The 16784-nt window shown below is 52.5% G+C and overlaps 1 protein-coding gene and 1 non-coding gene across 2 annotated transcripts in view; both read right to left on the bottom strand.

Annotated features, from left to right (window-relative positions):
- Positions 1–16784, bottom strand: part of ADAM12 (ADAM metallopeptidase domain 12) — a 311461-nt gene that overhangs the window by 257860 nt on the left and 36817 nt on the right.
- Positions 11801–11876, bottom strand: TRNAT-CGU (transfer RNA threonine (anticodon CGU)). The gene has a single exon. It is a non-coding gene; the product is annotated as a tRNA-Thr (tRNA).

Consider the following 16784-nt stretch of genomic DNA (forward strand, 5'->3'; position numbering starts at 1 on the left):
CCAGTTTCCTGGCCCGACAGCCGGCTTCCCCCAAAGGGACTGATCCAGGAGACCAAGGGGAAAACGGGAAGGTTACATGCTGTCGCTTCTGCCTTATTTTACGGGTGACACAGACCAACCCTGGCTGAATGGGGGATGGGGGTGGGAGGGTGGCGTCGGAAGGGCGAGGATCATTCCACCGAGGAGCAGTTTATCAGATGATAAATAGAGCCAGCTTAAAAAAAAATCACCTTAGAAAATGCAAAATATGCTAATTGGGAACAAAGTTTCCTACTCTAGAAAGAGAAGGACTTCTTAGGATTTTACAAGGAATGGCCTGAGGCCCCAGGAGACCACATAACAGGGAGGAGGCAGAGAACACAGGGGCCCCATCAGCACCATCTGCTCAAGGTGACGCCTGCCTGCCCAGCAGAGATTATCGGTGTTTACCACACAAGCTCCTGTGAGGGACTCTGGGGACAGTGGTGACCAAAGAGGTCTGTCTCCATCCTCTGGGCACAGAAGATCCAGTCTTTTGGGGGGGGCATAGACACAATAACCAGGGTACAAGCAAGTAAAGGGTGAGACGGTGAGAGAAACAGAGAACAATGACAGCAGCCACAGAGTGGGGACCTGCTCAGACCAGTTGGCTTCCGTGAGGAGGGGGCTTTAGGGCAGAGGGAGGGAGGCTCACCCAGAGAGAGTAAGGTTGTTGGAGAGGCTCGTGGACAGAGATCAGAAACGGGCACGCATGGGCCAGTGCCTAGGGCTGTCCTTAGGAGAAGAGGCAGGGGATGCGAAGAGAAGCCAGGAGCACGAGGAGAAGCTGGGGGCACGAGGAGAAGCCGGGAACACGAGGAGAAACCCGAACATGAGGAGAAGCCGGGAGCACGAGGAGAAGCTGGGGGCGTGAGGAGAAGCCAGGGATGTGAGAAGAAGCCAGGAGCACAAGGAGAAGCCCGAACATGAGGAGAAGCTGGGAGCACGAGGAGAAGCTGGGACACGAGGAGAAGCTGGGGGCGTGAGGAGAAGCCGAGGAGAAGCGGGACAAAAGGAGAAGCCAGGATGCGAGGAGAAGCAAGGAGCGCGAGGAGAAGCTGGGAGCGCATGGAGAAGCCCGGATGCGAGGAGAAGCCAGGATGCGAGGAGAAGCCAGGGCTGGAAGAGGAGTTCGCAGGCTTCGTCCTGAACGGCTTCACACAGAGGGGCCGGTGGACACGGCACAGCCGTGGCCCCATTCAGGGTTGCCGAGGGTACAGGGGAACTGGGCCAGGAGAGAGGGGTGTGAACAGACATCCCGAGAATGTAGGAAAGGAAGCTGCTTTCGTTCCAGGAGAGGAGACCAGATGTCCCAGGTGTGGCTCCGCAGAAGCCAGCTGAGGGTGGTGTGGGCAGGATGTGGCCTGAGAGAGCTCTCATGTGGAGAGGCAAGGCCAGGCTGAGTCCAGGGCGGGCCGCGGTTCCGCTCCGCACAGAGCATCACGTCGGCGGGGCCCCCGTTGAAGGACTGGACCTCTCATTTCGGCCACACTTTGGGAGTGCCATTCACTCACAAACGGGACACACCTGAGTCAATCAGATATGACAGATATGTTTTTAGGGAAAGAGATTAGCCTAAGAGCTCACAGGTTGCAGTAACATTTTCAATAATTTGAAAATGCAGGGAGGGATTAAGCAAAAAAAAAACAAAAAAAAACCCAAAGAAAAAGAAAAGAAAACCATATATACATGACACATAGACACACACAACAGGGTAGCAACAGCCAGAGGGAGAGGGGGTGGGCGAGGTGGCGGTGGGCAGAGCGGGAGGAGGGACATGGGGACAGAAAGAGACTTGGGGCGATGGACGCACGAGGCAGCGTGCAGACAGTGTTGTGTTGAGCTGTACACTTGAAACCTGTATGGTTTTGTGAACCAATGTCACCTCAATAAATTTGATAAAAAAATAAATGAAAGAAAGAGAAAGAAAAAGAAAGAAAGAAAGAAAGTCCAGCTGCCTAAGGAAAATGCTTGGTTTGTTAAACTATTTCTGAAAATCATTTTCCGGGTTTTTTTTGTATTTTTCTGAAGTTGGAAACGGGGAAGCAGTCAGACAGACTCCCACATGCACCCAACCGGGATCCACCTGGTATGCCCACCAGGGGGCGATGCTCTGCCCACCTGGGGCTTCGCTCTGTTGCAACCAGAGCCACTCTAGCGCCTGAGGCAGAGGCCATGGAGCCATCCTCAGCGCCCGGGCCAACTTTGTTCCAATGGAGCCTTGGCTGCGGGAGGGGAAGAGAGAGAGAGAGAGAGGAGGGAAAGGGGGAGGGGAGGAGAAGCAGATGGGCGCCTCTCCTGTGTGCCCTGGCCGGGAATCGAACCCAGGACTCCTGCACGCCAGGCTGACGCTCTACCACTGAGCCAACCGGCCAGGGCCTCATTTTTTATGGCATTCATCAAACCTAAATAAAAAAGCACTAGGCCAAAACAAATGCCAAGATCAAAGACAATGAAATGAAATAATTGAAAAACTGGGGACTCTCAAAAGTAAACATAAATATTAACTCGAACGTTTTCGGGGACCTTCTATGTGGCACTATGATGGACCCTGAGGATATCGTGGTGAATACTATGCCATACCTGACTTTAAAGATCTCCCAGTTCCCCTGCGAGACCAATAAGAAAGCCAACTGTCACATGTAGGTAACACAGGCCACGATGGAGGGACTGACCGGGCACTCAGAAAACCTGGCCCATGATGACGGTATTGACTGAGTCCTGGGTAAGCTGACCCATAATGGAGGTTCGGACTGGGTTCCTGGCAGCCCACCGAATATTGGCGAGGGATGTGAACGGAAGGAGTTTAGGAAAAAACGACCATCAGTCTGGGTGGGCTGCTACAATGTAATACCAACGATTGGGCGGCTTGAATATCAGTTCTGAAGGCTGGGAAGACCAAGGCTGGGTCCCAGCATGGTGAGGGTCTTGGTAAGGGCCCTCGCCCTGGCTTGCAGATGGCCAGCTTATTGCTGTATCTTCCCGTGGCGGAGAGAAAGGTCTGGTTTCTTCTTAGAAGGCTCTGATCCCATTGTGTGGGCCCCACACTCATGACCTCATCATAATCTGATCCTGACCTGATTATCTCCCAACGGCCCTGTCTCCAGATAGCATCACACTGGGGGTTAGGACTTCAACATGTGAATTTGGCGTGGAGCACAAACATTGGGTCCACAACACCAGTCAGAAAGGTAACCTCTGCGATGAGTCCAGACAGACACAGGCACAACATGGTCAGTGAGGGAGGAGCTCCTGGCTCAGAAGGGAAGAATATTCTGGAAACCCGTGTGGAGCACAGCAGCAGAAATGGGCCTCCGGGGACCCTAAGTAGTTGGTGCAAGTGACACTCAGTGTGAGGAAGACAGAAGGGGGCTCAGGCCAGGGATCAGTGCCTCAACCCTCATAAAGGTCTTGGGTCTCATTCTGAAAGAAAGGGGGGTCACTGGTGGACTTGAAGCAGTTCTAAGACATGGTCAGACTTCCACGACAATAAGGATGGACTTGGGAAGCCAAAGAGTAAAGGGACCCGTTAAGATGCTAGTAACAGGCCCTGGCTGGTTGGCTCAGTGGTAGAGCGTCGGCCTGGCGTGCAAGAGTCACGGGTTCGATTCCTGGCCAGGGCACACAGGAGAGGCGCCCATCTGCTTCTCCACCCCTCCCCCTCTCCTTCCTCTCTGTCTCTCTCTTCCCCTCCCGCAGCCAAGGCTCCATTGGAGCAAAGTTGGCCCGGGTGCTGAGGATGACTCCTTGGCCTCTGCCTCAGGCGCTAGAATGGCTCTGGTCGTGACAGATCGATGCCCTGGATGGGCAGAGCATCGCCCCCTGGTGGGCATGCTGGGTGGATCCCGGTCGGGCGCATGCAGGAGTCTGTCTGACTGCCTCCCCATTTCCAGCTTTGGAGAAATGCAGAAAAAAAAAAAAAGATGCTAGTAACAAATGTGCCCTTGAAAACCAGATTTTCCGAGAGCATTTCACGGCCCGGGGAGTGTGAGGAACCATCCTGATGATGCGCCCTGCTGTGTGCTGGACACTTAAACACCATCCTATCAATCGTAGCAACCACCCCTTGAAACCAGTACTTCGGGGGGTTCTTGTTTTTTTATTGGAGAAGCAGAGGTTCAGAGAGGTCACGTAACTTGCCAAAGTCACAGAGCAAGAAAGTTCCAGCGCTGGGTCGGACCCCCTGGCTCCACTCCTCCTGGCCAGGTCACCTTATAAACAGACACATCAGCAAGGAAATTCTAAGGGTGACTGCTTCCAATAAAATAGTTTGCTGCCGTAGGAATTTCTTGAAAGGAGCAGCCTCCAAGGTTAACGAGTCTAAAAGGCCAGCTCCGTGTGCGTTGTGATTCTTGGAATCCGAAAGGATGGGCAGTTGTAACTGGTATGGTTTCAGTGAAAAAAAAAATACACATGTTTTGTCTTTGAGGGTGTTTATTTAACTAAAGACGTCCATTTCCATAGCTTCTGGACATTTATTTTATAGGAGAAGATCTTTCAAGTGTCTCCAACTCATTTCCCCACCCGCCAGCTCGGCCAGCCAGCGCCTTCCTCCTCACGCCTGTCAGTGCCAGGCGGACCCGGCCAGGCTCCCTTCCCTCGTAACCAGCAACAACGCACTGGACGTTCTGGGTTTGACTCCAGAACACCGGTTCTGTGTCTTTGCTGCGGATGGCGCCTTCTCAACCCGTCCAGGCACCTGAAGGGCGCGGAGTGAGACTCAGCAGGCTCTGACTCTCGTCCTGGGAGCTCGGAACGCGAGCAGCGTGCCCCGTACCTGGGCCACAGGCGTTTCCCGCGGTGGCTGCGTTCCCAGGAAGGAGGCTGGGCTGAACCAGACGAGCCTCGGTACCTGCCAACGAAACAGCAGGCTGGAAAAAGCCAGCCCTGGGACTCCGCCGTGAAGACAGTTCTGGAGATGAACCTCAAGAAAGCTCCTTGCTTCCCCCGAGCTAGGCTGGGAGGCAAGGGGTCCCCAGCGCTGGAATTCCTAGTGCCTCCAACACAGCCCAGACATAAAACTGCAAGACAGCAAACGTCTGCTCTCCGGGCCCCAGATGAGCAAAGAGGCAGGGACACAGCGCCAGCGATGGGGCTGACCGACGGCTCCTGGGGATAGGACGTATTCCCACGTACTCATTCCACTTAAGACACTTAAACCAGCAATAACCTTTGGCAGTGCAAACACATTCCTATTAGCTGAACAGGCATGGCCGAAGATTATATGCCCCAGCGGTCTTGTTTTGAACTATTAAAAAAAAGGGTCTAGATTTCAAAGGAGCTGTGATAGAATTCGCTACCCCTGGTGGGCCCTTAACTCTTCCTTATGTTTGTTATGTGCGGAGGAGTTGATGTTCCCTGGGGTTCCGCTGGAGCCAACTTCAAAGCAGTCCCGAGATGAAATTGCCCATGCTTCTGCATTTTTATTTTATTTTATTTTTCAAAAAAGGGGCCACATCTCCTAGCGTGCGGAGGACCTGGGTTCGATTCTCGGCCAGGGCACACAGGAGAAGCGCCCATTTGCTTCTCCACCCCTCCGCTGCGACTTCCTCTCTGTCTCTCTCTTCCCCTCCCGCAGCCAAGGCTCCATTGGAGCAAAGATGGCCTGGGCGCTGGGGATGGCTCTGTGGCCTCTGCCTCAGGCGCTAGAGTGGCTCTGGTCGCAACATGGCGACGCCCAGGATGGGCAGATCATCGCCCCTGGTGGGCAGAGCGTCGCCCCATGGTGGGCGTGCCGGGTGGATCCCGGTCGGGCGCACGCAGGAGTCTGTCTGTCTCTCCCTGTTTCCAGCTTCAGAAAAAAAAAAAAATGAAAAAAAAAAAAAAAAAGGAGGCCACATCTCTGTAGCACCTAGCACAGGGCCTCTGGAACACAGTGGATTTCCAGTAACTAATTTGTTGACTAAATGAATATACCGGAAGAATGCAATAGAAAAGCGGGGTCACTTCGTTGAGTTTTATAGCTGTCTAATCACTATGCTGTACACCTGAAACTAATATAGTACTGTATGTCAACTGTACTAAATTTAAAAAAATAAATTAATTTAAAAAAAACCAAAGACAGGATAATCTTTCATCAGTAAGTTTTGGGTTTTTTTTTTTTCCTTTCAAAAGTTACTGCTCAAAACGTTTTGAGAGAATTCCACTGACTGGTGCCTTGTCCCTAGGCTCGGCCACTAGCCTCGGAAGCTGAGCAAGTTCTGAACTGCCCAACTTTGGGAATAAATGAACCCTCCCCTGAGCCTCCCCCCTCCTCCCTGATTTCTGCAAAGCTCGACTTGCATGGCTGAACATCGCACCCTGGGGAGATACTCAGTAAATAATCTATTGGATGAAAAAAAACTGAGGAATTGTTAAAGGTCTAAAACACTGTTTTCAAATAGTATAATGTGTTTCGCTAATGACAGACAGATGCATTTAAAAAGATATCTAGCACACTCCACTTACATAACTTGAATTCCTTTTATGTGCTCGAGGGGGAAAAAAATCAGTAAGTACATTAAGCGTGCCAAAAACTATGAAGTGTGGCGGCTTCTATAATTCGGCTACGATAACTGCACATGGGTCATGGGTGACCGAAGTTGGGAACCATGTAAAATATGTCACCTCCTTATCCAAATACAGCTCTGATAATCCCTCAGTGATGGGGTGTCCTGTGTGTGTAATGTTTCTGAATGTGGGCTGATCCACCCACAGAATGTCAGAGGTGTCCCTTGTGAGATGCCAGGTGGGGTAAGACGTGCCACGTAAGGTCAAGAAACTGAGCTGAGCTAATGACCAATATGGGAATGGGCAATCGTTGTGGAGACACAAGCCGTAACCCTGGTCTCATTAGCCCTGTGCTCTCACCAATTCTGTTTCGGGTTATGACCCCATCTTTAAATTATATGCTCCAAAAGTTAGCAGGTTCAAGCTAAAAGGAGACCGACCCTTGGTACCTTCACGGAGTCAAACTGGCATGTGAAAATGGTGATGCCCACATAATATGACCTTCTTGTGTGCCACTTTTAGAAAACAGTCATATAATTTAAGGTAATTGTCAGAACAGCAGCCTCGAGGCGTGGGTCACCTCAGGGCAAGGCAAAGCCAGAGTTCCATCAAATGCAGGAGAGTTGGGAATTTTTTTTTTTTTTTTAAATAACATTTTATGGAAGAGAATGTAATGATTGGGTTTGATTTCAAGAACTGATTTTGTTTACTGAAACTAGCTATTCTTCTTCTTCTTTTTTAACCTATACAGGTATAGCCATTAAAAAGCCCATGCTGCTCTGTTTTCTCCAATACAATGTTTAGAATTAAATATATTGTGTTGAAAGGTGTGGTGTGCCTCCAGCATTTAAGATTTGTTCCTTTAAAGCCTAGCATAAGCACAGACATATATTTGCTCTCTCTGGAAGCTAAGGAGACCAAGCAGCTATATCACTATGGCAGTGGTGAGCACACTGGGGTCCTGATCTTGGTGTCTAACACCATTCTCCAATGAACCTGGGCTCCTTGGAGAAATAGCTAATTTTCGGTTGGAGGCAGGACATTGACAAGATGAAACTAGTACCTTTTGTATAATTTATTTTTTTTTAAAAAGACCCCATTCCATGTTGATGCTAGAGACTTGGGGGGTGGGGATGGAGGTATTGCAGAAACCATAGGGGTGACCTGATTCAATAAAAGCCTTTTTTAAAATAATACCAGTGCCCTGCTAAGAGGTCACAAAAAACACACGAGTTACCAGTGAGCATCGTGGATATGTGGCCCCAGTGCTTTCCCTGTTGAGGGGTCCCCTCCCGAGGCGGGGACACTGGGGCACCGAGCAGGGTTCCTGGTCCCAGTGCTTTCCCTGTTGAGGGGTCCCCTCCCGAGGCGGGGACACTGGGGCACCGAGCAGGGTTCCTGGTCCCAGTGCTTTCCCTATTGAGGGGTCCCCTCCCGAGGCGGGGACACTGGGGCACCGAGCAGGGTTCCTGGTCCCAGTGCTTTCCCTGTTGAGGGTCTCCTCCCGAGGCGGGGACACTGGGGCACTGAGCAGGGTTCCTGGTCCCAGTGCTTTCCCTGATTGAGGGGTCCCCTCCTGAGGCGGGGACACTGGGGCACCGAGCAGGGTTCCTGGTCCCAGTGCTTTCCCTGTTGAGGGGTCCCCTCCCGAGGTGGGGACACTGGGGCACCGAGCAGGGTTCCTGGTCCCAGTGCTTTCCCTGTTGAGGGGTCCCCTCCCAAGGCGAGGACACTGGGGCATCGAGCAGGGTTCCTTGGTGTGCTTTGCCCTTTGGGTGTTGGCCAAAAAGGAGGAGTGAGCAGGAAAGGTCCAAACACGGAGGTGGGCTGGAGCACTCACATCTATTGTTGATTGATTGATTGATTGATTGATTGAAAAACAGAGAGAGAGACAGGAAGAGAGAGAGAGATGAGAAGCACCAACTTGGAGTTGTGTTACTTTAGTTGTTTATTGATTGCTTTCTCATACGTGCCTTGACCAGGGGGGTTCCAGCTAAGACAGTGACCCCTGGCTCAAGCCAGCAACCTTGGGCTTCAAGCCAGTGACCTTTGGCCTCAAGTCAGTAATGATGGGGTCATGTCTGTGATCCCACACACAAGCCTCAGCCCCTCACTCAAGCTGGATGAGCCCGTGCTCAAGCCAGTGACCTTGAGGTTTTGAACCTGGGACCTCAGCGTCCCAGGCTGATGCTTTATTCACTGTGCCACCACCGGCCAGGCCACTCACATCTTTTGAAGAACACGCGTGCTTTCTCAGAGGGCTGCTCCCCACACCTGCCCTTGGAACCTCACAAGCGCCTCTGCAGTCCAGACTCGGGAACCAGTCCTGATACGACGACGCACAAAGGAAAAAAGGCAGAAGTCTTCCCGGAGGCCGCCGGTGCTGTGGGGAGATCACTGGGCTGGATTCTGATGGACCTGGGTTCAGTCACTCGTCCTGTGACTTCCCCTTCTAACCCGTGAGCATCTCGCCTGCAAACGTGCACAATAGTACCCTCTTTGCAGAGCTGCTGGGCACACCCAGGGGCACCCGTTTATTTTATTTTTTTAAAAGAAGAATACAGTCATCCCTCGCCATTTCATGATTCACTTTTCGTGGTCTCATCGTATGGTGGATTTTTAAATTGTATACATCTAATTTTGTATCATGGATTTTTCGCTATAGGGCAGGATTTCGTGGTATATAGGTATTTTTATATATTTATTATTTTAATTATTTTTGCAATAAAATAAGCATGTTCAAGCTAAAAACTGAATATAAAAATATTAATTAAACACATTAAAAGAATATGAAATCAAAATAAAGCCTTAAAATATGTATATCTAAATGATAAAATAGAACTAAGGTTGCTACTTCTCAGATTTTCACCTGTTGCGGGGGGTTCTGGCACCTAATCCCCTCGACAGACAAGGGACCACTGTATTCCATTACACGTGGAAATTAAATTCACATTTCAATGTCCATAATAAGTCTTACTGGAACATGACCACGCCCATTCACTTCAGGGTGACCTGCGGCTGCCTCTACACCACGACGGCAGACCGGGCAGCTGCCACCCAGCACGCGGGGCCCACGCAGCGGAAGATACTCCCTGTCTAGTTCTATACAGAAGAGGTTTGCCGGCCTCTGGTCTAGCTCCATCCAAAGTCAAGGGAAGGTCCAGTTACTGTCAGTCTCCTTTCCCATCTTAGCTTTCCTCCTTGTGGAGCAGTTCTGAACCTGGGATCATTTTGTACCCTGCTCCCCCAGGGGACATTTGGAGTTGACATGACTGGAGGGGAGGGTGCTACTGGCATCTGGTGGGTAGAGGCCAGGCAGGGATACCACTAAATGTCCCTCAGTGCCCAGCGCAGCCCTCTGCCCCTCCACACACAATAAAGAACCATCCAGCACCAATGGCAAGGGTGCTGAGTTTGGAAGCCTGGTCACAGTATGAGTGGAAGGCCCAGAACCAGCTCAGGGAAAGGAGAGTGGCTGATGTCGACTGAGCATGCCCAGGGCACCGTGTCAGGCAGGGAGGAGGAAATGGAGGTCCAGCAAGGGCTAGTCACCTGCCCAACACCACACAGCAAGGCAGAAGTCTGTGCGGGAGTCGGACTCCATTTCTTCAGGTCTCGGCACTCTTCTCCTCCCACTGTACAAAGCCTCACTGATTCTTGAAATGTTCGAGTTCCCAGACAAAGCCACAGAGGTACCAGCTCTCACCTCTCTAGGCTCTCTCCCCAGCAGGGTGGGCACGGGGGTCATGGCCGGGAGTGGGGGTTATTGTGAGTCCAAAGCAGGAGTCCAGGCCCGCAGGACTCTCCTGTGTCCCAGACCTAGCCTCGGGGGACTGTCAGGCAAGAGGTGAGGGTGCAAGGCTGAGGCCACCACCCCCGGGAAGGCCATGCCTGCTGGGAGAATTAGAAACACAAAGTGACGGACGGAGACTCAGCCCAGGCTGATCTGTGCCAAGGAGCAGGGCCCCGAGTCGTGAAAAGTTAGGGTCTAAAGCCAGCACAGACGGCGGAAGTCGTACCAAAGGCAGCGTCTAAATCCATCTAGCAAATACCTTTCAGTTTTCCTGCTTTTGTACGAGTTCAACATGGCCACCTCTTCTCTCCAGAACACTGTTTCTTGGGCTGGGCATAGCGGAGTTGGCCTGTTTCGGGGCCCTGCTGTGGAGTGATATCTAGCACCTCCTTGGGGATGTCAGAGGACAGATGGCCAGTCTCAGTGGGGGGTCGGCAGCATCTGTTTCTGCCACGTCTGCAGGCTCAGTCTGCGTGAGCCGAGTGTGTCCGTGGGATGACTGCACACCGCAGAGGTGCATGTGGCTGCTGTTTCTGCCACGTCTGCAGGCTCAGTCTGCGTGAGCCGAGTGTGTCCGTGGGATGACTGCACACCGCAGAGGTGCATGTGGCTGCTGTTTCTGCCACGTCTGCAGGCTCAGGCTGCGTGAGCCGAGTGTGTCCGTGGGATGACTGCACACCGCAGAGGTGCATGTGGCTGCTGTTTCTGCCACGTCTGCAGGCTCAGTCTGCGTGAGCCGAGTGTGTCCGTGGGATGACTGCACACCGCAGAGGTGCATGTGGCTGCTGTTTCTGCCACGTCTGCAGGCTCAGTCTGCTGAGCCGAGTGTGTCCGTGGGATGACTGCACACCGCAGAGGTGCATGTGGCTGCTGTTTCTGCCACGGCTGCAGGCTCAGTCTGCGTGAGCCGAGTGTGTCCGTGGGATGATTGCACACCGCAGAGGTGCATGTGGCTGCTGTTTCTGCCACATCTGCAGGCTCAGTCTGCGTGAGCCGAGTGTGTCCGTGGGATGACTGCACACCGCAGAGGTGCATGTGGCTGCCAAGGTCAAAGGCCCGGGGAGGACCTTTGTGGCTGGCAGGTCAGAACAGGCCCATCCAGAGAAGGGGCCTTGGGAACTAGCCGGGGGTTCGACCTCTGACTTCAGGGCAGATGAGGGATGACAATCTTATCTTTCCTAATTTTTTTCTAATTTCTAATTTTATTTTAATTTTTTTGTATTTTTCTGAAGTGAGAAGCGTGGAGGCAGAGAGACAGACTCCTGCATGCGCCCGACTGGGATCCCACCCGGCACGCCCACCAGGGAGTGATGCTCTGCCCATCCGGGGCATTGCTCTGTTGCAACCTGAGCCATTCTGGTGCCTGAGGTGGAGGCCATGGAGCCATCCTCAGCGCCTGGGCCAACTTTGCTCCCATGGAGCCTTGGCTGCGGGAGGGGAAGAGAGAGACAGAGAGGAAGGAGAGGGGGAAGGGTGGAGAAGATGGATGCTTCTCCTGTGTGCCCTGGCTGGGAATCAAACCCAGGACTTCCACACACGAGGCCGACGCTCTACCACTGAGCCAACTGGCCAGGGCAACAATCTTATCTTCTAGAGACAATTACATGGAACACATGGGTGGGGGGCTGCATCTACTTTGGGGCACGAAGCATTTGTCAGTAACTGGGAGCTTTTGGCTGGAGCTGCCTGAAGCGGTGAGAGGTCCATGGCCAGGCCCAGGGTCAAGGCCGGGTGAGTGATGTGGATGTTAAGTCAACGTGTGTCAGACAAACGGCAAGCCTGGCCGACGCAATGTGCCTGACACAGCCCTCCACACACAGCAGGAGCAGGAGCGTGGTGGCCGTGGTGGCTATGGTTACTGGTGTGAGCCCCGTCTCCTCCCTGCTAGAGGTGGACAGTGAGCCCACGGGGGTGAATGACATGGCCGGGGGGAGCCCTTCGCCAGAAGTGGCCCAAGGAGAAACTCAGTTTATCCAACAGTTAAAGGACGAAGCCCAAGTGAGGACTAAAACCAATAATTAAAAACATATGAGGAGAAACAAGGGGAAACAGGGCTCAGGAGCCAAAGGAAGTGAGAATTTCAAAGGAGAGTGAATCGATGTCGAGATAAGTAGCTAACGCGTGAATGGCACGCACCGGCATGGGGGGCACCTGTGACCTCGCCAGAGCAGCTGTGACGAAGTGTTGGGAGTGGAAGCTGCTACCGAGGGGTGTGGGGTGGGGGGCGTGCCTAGCCCGCAGAGCAGGCTGATGGGGCCGGGGCGAACCAGATGGTTACTGGGGGGCGGGGAGCAGGGCTGAGGCTCTCATCTGTGAGACACAGCAGATGGAAGTGTTGGGGGTAGAGCCCATCTCCGCTGCTTTAATTAGCTGCTACTTGATATTGGATAGCCGAGACCCGCAACCAGCTAAGGAAGCTTTGGTTTCCGGTTCTAATCCATTCGCTTGTTTATCTTCTATTTCATGTACCATTTCCATAAGGGAAGCTGGAAATCAGAAGTTTCCTGGAGCATTGCAGGGCTGAGCTCAGCTGAGGTCACCTCATGATCAATCACACCTTGACAAGCCTTCCCTGGATCCGGGTTGGCTTTTTTGCAAGACGTGAAAGTGGAGATCGGCCCCTAAAGGCACTGTAAACTTTCCATGTTGCCTTACACGTATCGAGTCGTGTTTTAGTTTCCAACATATTTTTTTTACAGCCACTGTTTCATCTCATTCTTACAGTGAGCCCGAGAGGGGAAAACACACAGGGCCTCCTGTGAGGGATCCAGACAGACAAAGCCACAGCCCCCCCCCATTCCCCTACCCTTCCAACTGAACTGTCAGTGCCCACCATGGCTTAATTCTTCATCTGTAAAGGTCCTACTATCCTATCACATATTTCAATCTCAGGCCAAAGGGAGGGAGAGGGAGGGGGAAAGGAGGTAGAGGGAGGGGGAAGGGAGGTAGAGGGAGGGGGAAGGAGGGGGAGGGAGAAGGAGGGAGGGAAAGGGAGGGGGAGGGAGGGGGAAAGAGGGAGGGAGGGGGAAGGAGGGAGGGGGAAGGAGGGAAAGGGAGGAAGGAGGGAAAGGAGGTGGAGGGAAGTGGAAGGAGAGGGAGGGAGGGGGAGAGAGGGAGAGAAAGGGTGAGGGAGAGAGAGTGAGGGAGAAGGAGGGGGAGGGAGGGGGAGGGAGGGGGAGTGAGGGAGAAGGAGGGGGAGGGAGAGGGTGGGAGGAGAAATGAGGGAGAAGGAGAGGGAGGGAGGGGGAGGGAGGGAGAAGAAGGGGGAGGGAGGGGGAGGGAGGGAGAAGGAGAGGGAGGGAGAGGGTGGGAGGAGAAATGAGGGAGAAGGAGAGGGAGGGAGGGGGAGGGAGGGAGAAGGAGAGGGAGGGAGGGGGAGGGAGGGAGAAGGAGGGAGAGAGAGGGTGAGGGAGGGAGAAGGAGAGGGAGGGAGGAGGAGTGAGGGAGAAGGAGGGGGAGGGAGGGGGAGTGAGGGAGAAGGAGAGGGAGGGAGGGGGAGTGAGAGAGAAGGAGAGGGAGGGAGGGGGAGTGAGGGAGGAGAGGGAGGGAGGGGGAGTGAGGGAGAAGGAGAGGGAGGGAGGGGGAGGGAGGGAGAAGGAGAGGGAGGGAGGGGGAGTGAGAGAGAAGGAGAGGGAGGGAGGAGTAGTGAGGGAGAAGGAGGGGGAGGGAGGAGGAGTGAGAAGAAATGAGGGAGAAGGAGAGGGAGGGAGGATGAGTGAGGGAGAAGGAGAGGGAGGGAGGAGGAGTGAGGGAGAAGGAGGGGGAGGGAGGGGGAGTGAGAAGAAATGAGGGAGAAGGAGAGGGAGGGAGGGGGAGTGAGGGAGAAGGAGGGAGAGGGAGGGTGAGGGAGGGGGAGTGAGGGAGAAGGTGGGAGAGGGAGGGGGAGGGAGAAGAAATGAGGGAGAAGGAGAGGGAGGGAGGGGGAGGGAGGGACAAGGAGGGAGAGGGAGGGGGAGGGAGGGGGAGTGAGGGAGAAGGTGGGAGAGGGAGGGTGAGGGAGGGGGAGTGAGGGAGAAATGAGGGAGAAGGAAGAGGAGGGAGGGGAGGGAGGAGAAATGAGGGAGGAGAGGGAGGGAAGGGAGTGAGGGGAATTGAGAGAGATTGAGGGGGATCAAGAGGGAGGGAGGAGAGGGAAGAGAAGGGAGGAGGAGGGAGGGGAGGGAGGGGTATTGAGAGGGATTGAGGAGGATCGAGGGGGAGGAAGGCAAGGGAGGGGAAGGGAGGGGGAAGGAGGGGGAGGGAGGGGGAAGGAGGGGAGGGAGGGGGAAGGAGGGGAGGGAGGGGGAAGGAAGGGGATCGAGGGGAAGGAGGAGAGAGAGGGGGAAGGAGGGGAGGGAGGGGGAAGGAGGAAGGGGTGTCTCTGTTCTAAGGCACAGCAGGCAGAGCTGTGCTGTGAGGCTATTCCCTCATGTGGGTTTTACATACCTGAAGAGACATTCCGTTCAAGTGATGGAAAGTTAAAACAGTCCCTGTTATGTCTGCTAACAAGGAAAGACCCACATACACCACTGGCCATAATCCCTAGTCCCACAATAGGTATACACACCAGTTTCATGGAGAATTATGGCAAACGTGCATGGACATGCTGACACTCACATGCACCCCTGTCCATCCATGCGGGGTCCTGATGGCTAACTACTGCAAAGGGGTTCACATTGTAATTATAGTGCCATAATGCTGGTCACAGGAGCCCCATGGCATTACCACAAAATGCCATTCCCCAAGTCAGCCAGCTTCCCATTCCCTTGAATAACACCAGTACCCTGGAGTGACCTTAGTGCTGTGGGTATGAGCCTGCTACCTGCTCAGTTCTAGTCCTGTGGGTGGAACCCCAGAAGGGGCTGGGAGAGCTCTCAAGCAGGGACAGTTTCTCCTAGTTTTCTGCAGAGATGCTGCCGGTGGCCTGCAGTTATGAGGCTGCCGGGTGGGCCCGCCGACATGGTGCTTCTTCTCCGGTGTGCCTTGCGACATCAGCAAGACAGGTGCTGGCCGGAAGGGTGGAGCCGGGGTCAGAAACCAGAGCCACCCGGAAGTGGCCCATTCTAGTGGCACAGCACGACCCACACCAGCTGGTGCTCTGACCCCCCACCCCAGGTAGGGATACCAGGATAAATTATAGAACACCAGTTAATAAATCTGGATTTTAGATAAACAGTGAATTTTGTTTGTTTGTTTGTTTAAATATGTCCCCAAATATTGTCTGGGACTTATTTATACAAAAAAAGAAAAATAAAATGCCTGGTTCATCTGAAATCCAAGTGCTAAGGAGCATCCTGTACTTTCTTGCTAACTCCAGCGATCCCACCCCCAGGGAAAGCCTCATGACGCTTCCGTCACCCAGGAAACCGCAGCTTGTTCAGCATGTGTGTGTTAGTGTGGGGACCTAGCAATACTTTGAGTACTTTCTTTATTAGGTTTTTTACTTCTCTTTTTCTGCATCTATCACATCGTGTCTAATTTGGCTGACTCATGGCATGACGAAAGGGTCCCTCACGCCCGAAGTTTTCTTCCCGGAAACGTCGGGACCACCGTGACTGACATGCACGTTGTGTATTCAGTCAGCAACAGGATTCATGGAACAGGGATATCCCAGAAGTGTAGATTTGGCATTCGGATCCCTTGAACCAAACCTCTGATGTTCCTGAAGGCCCACTTTCAACTGGAAACCTCTCAAAAAAAACAATCGAATTAAAGCCACAAAATCATGTTATCATTACTGACATCCAGGTGGCCCATGACAGCCCTTCCAGTAAGCTGTAGAGGGCTGTCACAGTCCCAAATCCAAAAAAACCAAAACACCTGTTTTTATTATGAAAAGTAACCTGGAGTTCTATCTAATCCCAAGGACAAAACCATCTGCGTGATCTCTCTGACGGGCTCATATTTTTATAGGTCCTGTAGCTTCCCAGGGGTCCCAACAAGTTCTGAAATTCTAGAAAATCCCGTAGACTTGGCGGATCACACTCACAGAAATATTTCACGTAATCACTGATGATACTGCAGTTATTTTACATTATGCTTTACACCCTAGGTGACTCAAATAGATCGTGTCCGAGTAAACAAAGTATAACGCTGCATTAAAACTCATGACAAGCTTTTTTTTTTAAGTTTTCATCAAAATGTTTTTTATCCATAATTCATTGATAAAAACCAAAAGGCTGATGGTCTAGACATAAATATAGAAAAACACCCAGCACTCAAGCAAGAAAAACACAAATGGTGTGTCTCTGGAAATGTCATCCCCGGTGTGTCTTTGAAACGTAAGTTTCAACTGATGCAAACCAGGCAGGAGCCACTCACAGAAACAGACAGCAAAAGCGGTTTCTATCTCATCTTCCTAATAAAAATTTCACTCTAGGAGGATCAAGTTAGCATTACAAGATAGACAAACCTTGAACGAAACAACATGAATGCTATGCCATAAATGGGATTTCACAGCGTCTGCGATGGAAAAGTTCAAGGAAAAAATAAAAAACAACAAAAA

This window comes from Saccopteryx bilineata, chromosome 7 (genome assembly GCF_036850765.1).
Source record: "Saccopteryx bilineata isolate mSacBil1 chromosome 7, mSacBil1_pri_phased_curated, whole genome shotgun sequence".
NCBI classification, from domain to species: domain Eukaryota; kingdom Metazoa; phylum Chordata; class Mammalia; order Chiroptera; family Emballonuridae; genus Saccopteryx; species Saccopteryx bilineata.